The sequence below is a fragment of the Colius striatus genome, chromosome 1 (assembly GCF_028858725.1).
Source record: "Colius striatus isolate bColStr4 chromosome 1, bColStr4.1.hap1, whole genome shotgun sequence".
Lineage (NCBI taxonomy): Eukaryota > Metazoa > Chordata > Aves > Coliiformes > Coliidae > Colius > Colius striatus.
The window spans coordinates 77,610,906-77,624,372 of NC_084759.1; positions in this window are offsets into that span (position 1 = coordinate 77,610,906).

Consider the following 13,467-nt stretch of genomic DNA (forward strand, 5'->3'; position numbering starts at 1 on the left):
CAGATTCCCTGTCATCTGAAATTTTTCTCCCTGCATTTAATATCTTTCTGGAAGGGATGATTTAGTGAAACCAAGTCAAGATTTTTCATGCAGGAGTTGTTGGGTAAACACTCAATATGGTTTGTACAGATTAATGAGTATAGAAGTTATTTTTTAGATTTAAAAATTATTCTCTTTCTAAAAACAGTGCATGACATCCCACAAAGATTTATTTTACAAATCAGAGGAGCATGTTAGTAAAGGGCTAGTTCTTCATTAGGGCTGAGCATGATGTGTGTATACGGTTGGCCAGCTCAGAATTGCAACCATGAATGTGTAAAGCACTCCAGATGCTCAAGCACTTTGCTCACTAGCCTGGACTAAACATGCAGTTTTGCAGCCTTTTTTCATCTGCAGACTCCCAAGTACTTTTTAGTAAGCCTCTCTGTAGTATATTGCAGCTTGCTTAGAAACAATTTGCTCTTCCTAATTACCGTGCTGTAGAAATAGCCATGGGAATGGATTTACGGATCTGAGAGATCTAAAAACCACTGTACTGAATGACTTTTATCTGACCCTATGACAATTCTGAGTTCATGCCCTCTTATCCTGTTACCCTCTTTAGTCTTCAGCAGGGATCCATGTTTGCCCACATGCTACAAATTTCATCCAAATCCTATTGGACTTTCCAAAACCTCAAAGTTTTATTCACATAGCAGACAATGCTTTGTATGGAGGGAAATAAGAATTAAGCTTAAAGTAAGATCAGTTCATTTTATTGGAGTTGGAGGGAAAAAATCATTCTGCTTGACTCTGCTTGTCACATTTCATATGTCTCATTTCCTAACTCTGTGAAAAACCTAGTGCATTCTGGGGTTACTTTGTTGTTACATTGTCTGTCTGCCTGATGTAAACAAAAAATACCTTCACTAATGACTTTTTTGGCTTAGTGAGACCCCTGCCAAGACAATGATGCTCCACTCCCGTCTTCTGCCTTATGCCTGGTTATTTATATCTATGTAGACAGTTGATATTTCAGGTGGCCAAGATGCATCAGAAGCATAAAGCAATTAAAATAAATGTATCATGCCTCTCTCCTATTTAATGAAGCTTAGCATTATCTGACAGCCCTTCAACTTTCCTCTAATTAACTTTCAGCTCTCTGAATAAACTCTTTGAACATGGTGGAACTGTCTGTGAATGCAGTGTTTTGCATACTGCTTCAGAAGATTTTGACCTCTTTGGTGTGACTGTGAGGCCAGATTTTTTTAGTTTCTTTCTCCACTAATTGCTCTTTCCCTTGGGAGCTGTATTGGTGCATTTCCCTAAATAGAAATGTTATTGTACTTTCATGAGAAGGCTTAGCAGGATATTATATAAGCTCCAGAATTAAAAATATTAATGTGCATCTTATTAAGCAGAGTTCTATGTATTCACCTGTTTCTAGTCACGTTCTCCTTTTCAAACATGGGCCAAAATAATGGGGACTGTCTTCAAAAATTGGCTGGAGTCTCTGGCATCCCTTTTTTTTCCCCAGTTCTGTGTCACCCTCTCCTCCAAATAGAGCTGAATGACAGCCATTAGAAGATATTTTGAAAGATACTTAACATGGAAATATGAATTCCTAGTGTCAAGATTCACTTATTATTGACCAAAAAAGCTAAATGTCGTATTTTGAAATCACACTTTGATTCATCCAAATTTAACACCTTGTCCCTGTGATGAACGGTAGGTATGAAGCAAGTCATGATCCCTTTTCTCCCTTCACTCATCATCTTCTGTCACAGACTAGCTCATATGTCCAAAGAGGATTTAAATCCTCTGAGGGATTTAAAGCCTTCAGATGGAAGATGGAGCCTAAGCCACCCTTATCCTTAGAGACGGCTGTAAGGAAGTGTTGTATTGCACAAAAGCAAAGATCTTTTGCTTTTATGTACTATATCCTATATGTAAAAATCTTCCTTGCTCTCTTGGGCCCCAGTGTAGGTGGTTTCATGCTGCTGATGATGGTGGGTGGTTGCAGCAAGTCATAAACTTCTGTTGGGAAGAACCTGATATTTACACTGATGGTTTCTTCTTCCTCATCCCAGGATCCACCTATGGGCATTTTAATATTTTCTAGCATGCATTTACACCTTTACTCGTTACCCACAGACACCCAATTAGAAAAATATTATTACAGCTAAACCAAGTAAAACAAAGCTGTAGGCACGACATGAAATATTCATATAGAGCAAGCCTGACATGCCTCAGCCCTGAGACCTTGCAAACTCAGGATAAAGCTTGTGGCTATTATCAGCAGTGGCAACACCGTATTACATGTATACAAAATAATAAAATCCATATTAGCATATTTTTCAAATGAAAATTTCAATGATAAACAGTTTGTCTCTATTGTTACTATGTGGACTCTGTGTGTCACTGGAAGTCTTCCTAAGGCAGATAGAAAAGTTTTCTAAAAATCTGCAGCCTGTACACCACATCTGCAGCTCCCTGTCCTGCAAAATATTATTCCATACTATTTTTGATGCCAGAAAAAGATAACAGGGAGAAGTTGAATGGTATTGCTTGCTCTGGAAAAAGAAAATCCCCCCAAAATCCCAAAACACCATCTTTCTCTTCCATTTCTGTGAAACTGCCTTTCAGGACCAGAGAGGTTAGCCTTACACTCATAAATCTGCTTCCAATTAGTGCAAGTATCAAATGAAGATTATATACAGGTAATTGAACATTGCTGTTGTGATTGAGTAGAGAATTGTAAGCAAGCTGTGGATTGTAGACCAAGCTTCTTCCCCTCTAGAAGCTACCTGTGGTAGCAGCATAAATCACAGAATCACAGAATAATTGAGACTGAAGTGCACCTTTGGAGATTATCTAGCCTGACCTCATGCTCGGAGCAAGGTCAGCTGGAGTAGGTTGCTCAGGACTATATCCAATCAGATTTTTAATATTTTCAGGGATGAAGACTCCGCAGTTTGTCAGGGCAACATGTGCCAGTGCTCAGTCATTCTCACAGTATTTTTTTTTTTCTTTAAGTGGAACCATCTGTGTTTTGTTTTGGGCCCACTGCCTCTTGTCCTGTTACTGGGCACTGCCAAGAAGAGACTGGCTCTATTTTCTTTATTTGTTTCTCATCAGGTATTTATACATGTGAGTGAGACATCTCTGAGCCTTTTCCTCTCCATGTTAAGCAGTCTCAGCTCTCTCAGCTTGTATGAGAAGTGCTGCAGTTGCTTATTCATCTTTGTGGTTCTCTGCTGGAATCTAGTGGTTCTGTGTAGTCCAGAGTTGAACTCAGCACCTCAGCTGTGTCTCATCAGTGCTGAACAGAGGGGACAGATCACACCTCTCAACCTGCTGGCAACACTTTGCCTAATGCACCCAGGAGACTGTTGGCCTTTGCTGTAAAGATGCATTGCTGCCTGATGTATATCTTGGTATTAAACCACCCCCTGAGCCTTTTCCTGAAAACATTTTGTGTCACTTGCAAACCTGCTGACAGTGCACTTTAACCTGTCGTCCAGGTCATTGGCCTTAGTATTGATCCCTGGTATGTGCCATTACTGACCGGCCTCAAGGTCAGCTTTGTGATGCTAGTCACAAGCAGTTCAGTTTTCAGTTCACCCCACTGCCCATTTATCTGCCCATTCAACAGTTTGCCTGAGAGGATGTCACAGAATATAGTTTCAAAAACCTTGCTAAAGTTTAGATAAACATCTGCTGCTCTCTTCTCATCCACAGAACCACTAATCTTGTTACAAAACGCTATCAGTTTGGTCAAGTAAGACTTTACCTTCATAAACTCATTTTGACAACTCCAAATCACCTTCTTATCCTTCTTGCATTGACATGCAGAGAGCTGGCAGCAGCTGAAAACTAAAGACTAGAAATGGGGGTTTTATTAACCTCATTCTCATTTTCAGGTGAAGAATTTCCTTGCAGTTTCTTTTCCTAAACACTGGTGCCTACGGTGTGCTGGCTATCAGAGAAAGAAGCAACAAGCATCACGACTTTATGCTCTCTCTGCTGAGTCCCAAGTATGGTACAACAGAAACCCACCTTTTTAAAATGAAGACAAGGTTTGAATGATGGCAGAAAGAGATTAGATGGGGAAAACTAAATCAAAGAATGTTTCTAAGGAAGTCAGGACTGAAGCCGGGAGTAGGATCAGAGCAACATGGAAAACACAGAAAGTGAAAGATGGACTCTGGAGATGGAGGTTGAACACAGAAAAGGTGTTGGTAGATAGGCAGGAGGTTATTTAAGAAGGGAGGAAGAATCAGGCATGAGTTTTGTGATGGGGTCAAACACAGAAGGGCTTCAGGACCATGCTTGATCAACAGGGAGGGACTGTTGAGCCACATTGACGGTGAAAGTCTGTCCTGAAACAAATGCTAAGCTAATAAAGTGTGCTGGGATTATTACATTGCATTTAACAACTGGCTTCCATTTCTTTAGTCATTGACAATCATAGAGGGCAAATAGAAGCAAAGGGAGGAGCAGTGGAGAAGGAAAGAAAAAGAAAAAGGGAAGAGAGAGGTGGCAGAAGAGAACACAGGACTGGAAGCTGAGGTTACCATCTCTTGTTATTTCAAACAGCAGCTCCATCTCCAGCATTTACTCCTCATCTCTAGTACTCTTGTGTTCAGAGATGCTGTTCTGAAAGATGTATTTGTTATAGGAGCTGGAAGCTACATTTTTGAGGGGAAAAATGAGATCCTGGTGCAGAGCGTTGTAGCCTATCCTCACAATGTGAGTCTTGTTTTGCCCTTACCAACTGCTCTGTATATACTGCCAGGCAGGATATGTAAACATGGCATTTAAAATAGATACATAAATATGGCATTTAAAAAGAAGCAGTCATGCTATGTGCAACTTCTCCACATCTAACTTGATTATCAATACCTGTCTCACAGTTGCAACTAAAATGAAAACCGGCTGCATAGTAGGTATTTACAGTGCTACATATTACTGAACATTGGGGGGGAAAAGATGCCATATACTTCAAACCTGCATTCAAACTTGGGAATCTTCTTGTGACTCTGCTCTTATTGTGCAGTGGGAACTGTGTAGAAGACAGTCATGGCAGTGATGAGGCCCAAAGAAAGTGTTGGAGGAATAATTAATGACATTATCATCAGGGCATGGTTTAAATGGCCTACAATGAATGAGTCAGAGTGTCAATGCACTGAGCAATGAGTAGGAACTATATTACTCCACACATGTCTGTAGTGACAATGTAGGGCCTAAAAGAAGAACAGCTAAATGCCATGGCAGGATCCTTAGGTTTGTGGAATCTGAACTAAGGTTGAATGGGTAGCATTACTCCTAGCACTGCTCAGCTTTTAGAGATTCATCCTGAAGCCTTAGTTCTTGAGATGATAATTAGTTGGTATTAGTAAGAAAAGCACTATAAAGAAGAAAAAAAGGAGAAATGATTTCAAAGGATTTTATTTTACCTTGTGTATGTTAAAAAAAAATCTATAGACTTAAAGAAAAAAAATAGAAGGCATGAAAAATCAATGCTGCTTTTCCAAGTAGTATTCAAGTTAAGTCCAGTGAACTTGCCACCACTAACATCCAAAGCCTTCATCCAGCTATGTTTTCCAGAGCTCAGCACTCTCCTGGAGGCGAGCCCTGATGGCAGCAGAGTTCCAGGGCCTGCCTGGCTGGGTAAACCTGGATGCTTGCCACAGTCTATCACGGAAAAGGGCAGGAGGACATCAACATACCTGTTTAATGGACCACAGTCTCTCTCTTTCCTTCTTGGTCCATCTCTCATCTTGCCTGTCATTTTGGCACCTGAGACAGCTTAACAGAAACACAAACTCAAAATCTCTTCCCATACTTTTACACTGTTAAAAAAGCAGCTTTCATCAGAGGTTAGTTACTGGTATAAGCCTGACAGGTTTCTTGGCTATTGGCTTCAGAAACAGTGGACAGACCCAGCATCATGAACAGCTGCAGTGTGCCTGTGCCACTCAGAGAGCAAGGCTGCTGCCTAGCCATTATTAGACACCAAAGAATCCACACAGGAGAAGGTAGTACCTATTCTCAAGAGGAATGACAAAAAACTCCAGCTGGGGTCTCTGACCTGTGAGATCCTTGTATTAAGGACCTGTGTGCTAAAACGGAGAGAGTTTATTCTCCAGGTTCATATTAAAACAATAGCTCACTATCCATGCAGAATGACAGTCTTAAATCACATGTGTTTTAATGTGTCGCTGTGGTTTAGCCCCAGCAACGTGCTTGAGCCTTATGTTTTTAGCACTGCAGGAGCATGCTTCCCAGACTTCTTGGTGGGCAAGAAGTGGTTTTAGTAGAAAAAATCACGGCAAGAGAACTTTGCACTTGGGGTGTTGGCATCTAGCGATTTAAACATCAAAGTCGGTATCTTGAACTTCAGCTAGGTATCAAGTGGATCCAGCCCTGTCTCAAAAGTAATGACACTATGTTCTCCCAGTACCTATTTTTTATGGGCAATTTGATTTTGCAGCAGGTGTACCCTGAGCATTCTCCAAACACAGCTGACTGTACTACACAGTGCATTAATCCAAACCCCAAGCTTAAAGTCAAGCTATCTTAGGTAAAAATATGTGTTTTGGAGAAATAGCCAAAGCTTTCATGCAAAGCAAAAATGACCAACAAAGCCTCTAAGATTTACCTTTATAAACACTAGTCAAAACAAGGGAAGGGTAGGATGATGCATTGAATTGTGCTTATTACTCCAATGACATTCTGCCTTCCCAAAAAAGCTGTAGGACAAATATGGAGTTTTTTGTCTTTGTTCATTTCTTCACCAATATTTTTTGTCATTTTTTCGTTTTGTTTCTCTGGGAGAATCGTGACATCCAATACTTCATGAAACAAACCAGACTAATTGTTCTGATCTCTTTAATGGCAACTTGGCACCCTTCTCTTGCTCACCCCCTATCAGATAGTAAGCTTACAAAAAGTTTGGACTCCTTAGATAGTCAAGGACTGTGCACAACATCCTATGATTCTCAACTGTACTGAGAATAACATCCACAATTTGACTATCTGAACACATCACTGCTTCAGATATTCATGAAATATCATTTTATCTCTTTGGTGGGTGAGTCAGGTAGATGCTATCTCTGCTTGTATCCACCTTCTTCCTTATAGAAAAGACATTCAGTCACAGTGTTCTAAAGGAGGCCTTCAGTCACTTTGCAGTCTAGTTCCTGATGCTGGCAATGGGTGGAGCAGAAATCAGGATGTGCAGTGACCCTCAGATGCAGCTCAGCTTCAGTTGATACAAATTAATCGTGAGCTTCTTTTTAGCAATTATGAAACACCCACTAAAGGGTAAATCCTTAATTCCAATTTCATCAAGTAATGCATTTTAAATAGATGAAATTCCGCCATGCAAGTGCAGATATGTGAACCTAAATCCCCAGGCCATTCACACTTCAGAGGAGGAAGGCCTCTAGTAGTCACAGAAGCTGGTTGTAAGGCATCCAGGAACCACAGGTGGGATGGAGGGTATGCTTGTATGCCTTGCACTGTGGAGTAACAGGAATTTGGGAATTTCTTTACAACTAATTCCTGGGCATCTGTGAGTCCATAGGACTTTTTATTCACTCTCTGGCCTGAACAAAAGTTGTGTACCTTGACACCTAAGTAGCTTTGAGGAACTTGATGTCAAGGGAAATTGTGTGACTGTATCATTTGGAGCATAAACAATAGTTGCCAAAAAATTCCAGGTTTATTTTGTTTGGGTTTTTTTTAGTCTGGATTTGGATGCAAAACTGCCTTGGAGCCAATCTATAATTTTCAGCGTTCTTTTTTTTTACATATCTGCCTTTTGGAGTCTTTCAAAAGTGCTTTCCAGATCCCACAACAATATTCACATTTATGCCTCATACTTGTGATGCTTTGAAAATACTAATGGTCATCTTTCATGAGGCTAAGGGAACTGAAAAACCTCTTAAGTAACTACAAAATGCTGCAAACTAAGAGCTGCAAGTTTTCCCCCAATGAATATTTCTTTGGAGATTCAGCAACTGATGTTTTACTGAACTTGTTCTGCCTGTGGGCAATCATAATAGCTCTCAAAAAAGTAATCCACACCAAAGCTTCGAGCTATAAAGCAGAAAACTGCAGGAAATTAGTTTTAGTTTGCTCTTAATGGAAAGAGGCAAAATCCTGCACTAACTTAACTGGGGTTTTTTTTCATTTTTAAATGACTGAAAGAGATTAATAAAATTTGAGAGACAGAATGAACTTGTGCTTACTATGAGCATGAAAGGCCACTGTATACTAACAGTAGATCTCTGCAATAACCATAAAGCAGAATTTAATGAAATTGCTTCAGAGAAATGCAGCAATAAATACATGTAATGAGCCGGCAAAAGGAGCCAGGAGGCAAGGTGCTTCCATAGATATGAGTCAATAAGTGTATTAGCGAAAGGAAGAATGGTATCTTAGAGAGAAAATTGTTTAAAGTGATCAGAAAACAGAAGTCATTTGTACAAAACTCCTCCAAGAAATCTTTTTTCCCCTGATTATATTAGAATATGTGCACTTTAATAGAAATCTGAGGGGACCAAAACAGTAACTATGCTTTTTCTGTCAGATAAAGTAGCTTCAAAGGCTGATGTGTGGTATTAAACAAGGTTGTTCATTCCAGCCCATATGCATCATACCAACCAGAACAGAAAATACAGTGCTGCTGCTAAGGAGACCAGCAGCCTAAAGATGACTTTTGCTGGCTGGAGCTTAATATTGAAATATGCATCACTTAGGATGGGGTGCATACTAAATGAACTAGAACTCTTCAGAACATAGATCTTTATGGTTCACAGCACAGTCTCCACTCAACTGGTTACGGCAGTCCCCTTATCATGGACTCAGGCTGCAAGGGTGAGTTCCAATAGAGCAAGGTCAGAGGTATGCAGGTGATAGCAAAGTAAAACTCCTGTCCCTTTTCCCATATGGCTTTTGTTAAGCCAGAAGAAACTGGTGAAGGAGCTGTGCATCCTATAGATGCTGGCCAGCCACAATTTGCTGCACAGAAATAGCACAAACACAACAAGTTAGTGATGCCATTCCTTGTCCCCTACTTTTTTTTTTCACTGATATTTGCAATATCTAGACAGTTTCTGTAAAAGACTCAGAGAAATGAGAGAACTATCAAACTACCTCTGTTTGCATATGGCAAATGCACATTTTCAGGCAGTCACTTGTATGTCTCACTGAATTATTTTACCTAGAAGGATGCATGAAGATCTGCGATAGTAATTTATGGCATGTGTTATATTTAAAAGACCTAATCTAAATGTAGTCAGTGTGTAAAGCTGTCTATTTCTAAAGCATGAGGTGGAATTCAATTGTCATATGCAATACATACATCTCCTGGGTCGCAGACTGTGGAAAGCAGTATAAACAAAACACTGTAGAGAGGACATGGAAATAAGACATTTTCCTGAGATCAGAGTCACTGCACAGGATAGAGTACAGGTGTGATGAGCACTGCTATGACACCAAAAGGCTTTGTAAAGTCCTGTGTTGCATGGTTTGTTTGAGATGTTTTTTAGGAGAAGGTTCCAGGGAGCTCCAAAGAGTACTCTTGCCCAAAATAAATTACAGAAAGTTCTCTTGCCTATAGCTGCTGCCTAGAAAATAATTACAGCTAACCTGGGAAATTAGAAATCCAGCAATAGTGATTATTTCCATAGAAAATAAGTGTCTTGAAGGATATTTAAACTCCAATCAGTACTCATTCTCAACATTGAAGCAGATTTCAGTGTCTAATTGTTTAAGTATGTGTAATTTCAACAGATGTGGATGTTCCATCTTCTACAATTGATTTTTTTTTTTGGTCAAATCTTAATAGATATTGGGGGAAAATTATCTTCATAGAATCATAGAATGGTTTAAGTTGGGAGGGACTTTAAAGATCATCTAGTTTCAAAATCCTGCCATGAACAGGGACAATTTCCACTAGTCCAGGTTGCCTAAAGCCCCATCCAGCCTGGCCTTGTACACTTTCAGGGGTGGGGCAGCCACAGCTTCTCTTGGCAACTTGTTCCAGTGCCTTACTACACTAACAGGGAAAAACTTCTTCCTTACATCCAATCTAAATCTACTTTCTCTCAATTTGAAGCCATCACTCCTTGTCCTATCACTACATGCCCTTGGAAAAAACTCCCTCTCCAGCTTTCTTCTAGGTCCCCTTTAGGTACTAGGAGACTGCTATAGGGTCTTCCTGGAGGCTGCACTTCTCCAAGGTGAACCACACCAACTCTCTCAGCCTGTCTTCATAGGAGAGGTGCTTCAGCCCTCTGATAATCTTCATGGCCCTCCTCTGGACTCACTCCCACAGAATCCCCTCCCTCAATCTGATGACCTCGCTGCTTTTGATGCACCTCAGGATATAGTTGCCTTTCTGGGCTGCAAATGCACTTTTCTGGGTCATGCTGAGCTTCCTGTCAACCAACACCTCCAAGTCCTTCTCCACAGGGCTGCTCTCCATGCATTCTCTGCCCAGACTGTATTTGTCCCATGGGCTTGGGATTGCCCTTACCCATGTGCAGGGAGGGTTTTGCAGTTGACCTTATTGAACTCCCGGAGGTTTGCAGAGCCTTATCTCTCAGGCTTGTCGAGGTCCCTCTAGGTGACCAACTAAACTTTCTTTCCTTGTTGGTGAGAACAAGCTCTAGCATAGCACCTCTCCTCTTTGGCTCCTCTTAAGCAAATTTCTGTATAAAAACCTTTCAACAAGCAGACCTTTCTAAAACTAGGAGTACTGCAGGATACTTCTCATTACCAGGTTATTGACAGCTAGTGACCAAGCAGGAGTGTTCCAGAGTTCCCCAGTGCTTTCTTCACAGCATCTCTGAATGGCAAAAATTATAGCCTTCACCATAAAAGAAAGGTAAATATAAAGCACAGTTAATCCATCAGGTAAGAGAAAGCCTGGGTGTTGCCTGCATCCTATTGAATCCCACTTTCAGACCAATGTAGAAAGTCTAAGCAAGAGTAGGGCAGTAAAAAACAAAAGTTACACAGCTTTCCAATAGAAATGGGAATGACGGGCAATTCCTTGATCCATGGGAGCCTGAGTTTACATTCACTCCTAGAACCATGACTCTCCTTAGCTCGATTTTCCCCCAATTACTCGTCTCACCAAACTTTTCTGCAGACACATGTGTCAGCAATACCATCTACTGGCTGAATTTAGCTGTGTCCAGAGGAGCAGGCAAAGGCAGTGTGGTTGATTGCCCACATGGCTTCTGCTTTTCTGTCCCTCTCCTTCCTCCCCCAGGAGGGTTTCTGTGCCTGGGGCAGCAGACAGCCAGAGTCAGGGTGATGCTGTAGCAGGCAGAAGGCAGTCTCTCTCAGTCTGTCGAGTCAGAAATGTATTCAGTTACTCCTATTCCACATGTCTGTCACTGTTCTGTCTCTCAGCCCTGGTTCATAGGAGTTGGGGATTTAGAGACTTGTAATTATCATCCTTAACAGGAAAGAAATGCCTTGCCTGAACACTTCTCTGCTCATTTGCCCATGCACATGGAAGAGCAGACACAAACTCCAAACAGCACAGGAACTGGGCACAATCCCTTTCCCATATCTCAGGAAAAGCAGAGCTCTCTGTGCTGTGCCCTTTGCTGGGGCTTTGACTGTAGCAGTGCCCCTTTAATCCAGGATAAGTGTGCAAAACAATTAAGATCATTTTTATGGCATGAGATAACTGAAAGAAGAGAGCATGTGCAAAACCCCTTCAGGAGCTGAGTTGAGCTGAGTGTTTTCACTAGGTTTTTATTTTGGATTAAGCTATCTGGTTACATGAACCAGGAATGGGGAAGTATCTGAGAAAGACTGAAAGCAACCTGGAAATACTAAATAGCTCTGGCCATTTTCTTTAAACTATTTTTTCCCTGGGGTGATACTGTATTTACAAATGGAATCACAATATTTTTGCCACTTAGCTTCTGTCCAGGGAGTGGCTAAAGAGACTGGGAGTCTTTGGCCTGGGAAAAAAAGAGACTGAGGGATGGATGAGATAAAAGACCGTTATGAGAGTACCTAGGAGAGAGTAAGAAACAATTGTTCATTTTCTCCGATAACATTAGCTGGAAACTCTTGGATAACAGATGGCAGAATTAGCCGTACACAAAATATATGCCTGAGTTACAGATCCTGCCATGGATACTTAGAATTTTCATGGCTCCTTACAGGCTGGAGTGATGGGTCGAGGCCAATTGCATGAGGTTCAAAGCCACGTGCTGGGTCCTGCACTTGGGCCACAACAACCCCATGCAGGGCTACAGGCTTGGGGTACAGTGGCTGGAAAGCTGCACAGAGGAAAAGGATCTGGAGCTGTTAATTGACAATCATCTGAGCATGAGCCAGCAATGTGCCCAGATGTCCCAGAAAGCCAACGATGTCCTGGCTTGTATTAGAAATAGTGTGGCCAGTAGGACCAAGGAAGTGATTGTCCCCTTGTACTTGGTGCTGGTGAGGCTGCACCTGAGTACTACATTTGGTTTTGGGCCTATCACTACAAGGGCACTGAGGTACTGGAGAGTGTCCAGAGATGGGCAACGAGGCTTGTGAAGGGTCTGAAGCACAAGTATAATGATGAGGTCTGAGAGAGCTGGGGTTGTTTAGTCTGGAGAAAAGAATGCCGAGGGGAGATTATGATCACCGTCTACAATCACCTGGAAGGGAGCTGTAGTGAGGTGGGGGTCAATCTCTTCTCTCTAGTAATGAATGACAGGAAAAGAGGAAATGGGCTGAAGTTGTGCCACGGGAGGTTTAGATTGGACATTAGGAAGAATTTTTTCACCAAGAGCATTGTTGAGCATTGGAATGGGCTGCCTGGGGAGGTGGTGGAGTCACCATCCCTGGACATACTTATTTAAAAGATGGATAAATGAGGTGCTGAGACACATGGTTTAGTGATGGGCTTGGCAGTGTTAGGTTAGTGGTTGGACTTGATGAACTTAAAGGTCTTTTCAACCAAAATGATTCTATGATTCTAATGTCTTTGCCTTGAGGGCACCACCAGCACTTACTGTCCCATGGAAGCCCTTTGGGGTTCCCTCAGCCTGCCTACGAGCCTGGGTCCAATTTCAGTCCCCCCCAGTTGCTACTCTTTGCCCCAGAGATGCCTTATCAAAACATCTGTTTACATACTTTTGCACACTAAGATACATGAGAAACTATTAGTGAATTAAAGTCAGACAGTCTTGCTGGATAACTTGGGTAAAAGAGAGGCTTAGGTTTACAAGAAACAAAGAAGATCTATCTCCAATGCATCAAGGGTAGGAAAGACAGAGAACTGAATAAATTTCTTTCTAGGAGGGGATTTGAAATTGCTTACCTCTGAAGACTATGTCCCAATAGCCCAACAAGTAGAAAATACTTTACATATGTTTTATTCTGTTTCTGTAAGAAAGATCAGCAATTTACTTCATTTGAATTGAGCTATTTAGTGCTGCTTCTGTTTATTTTATAGCC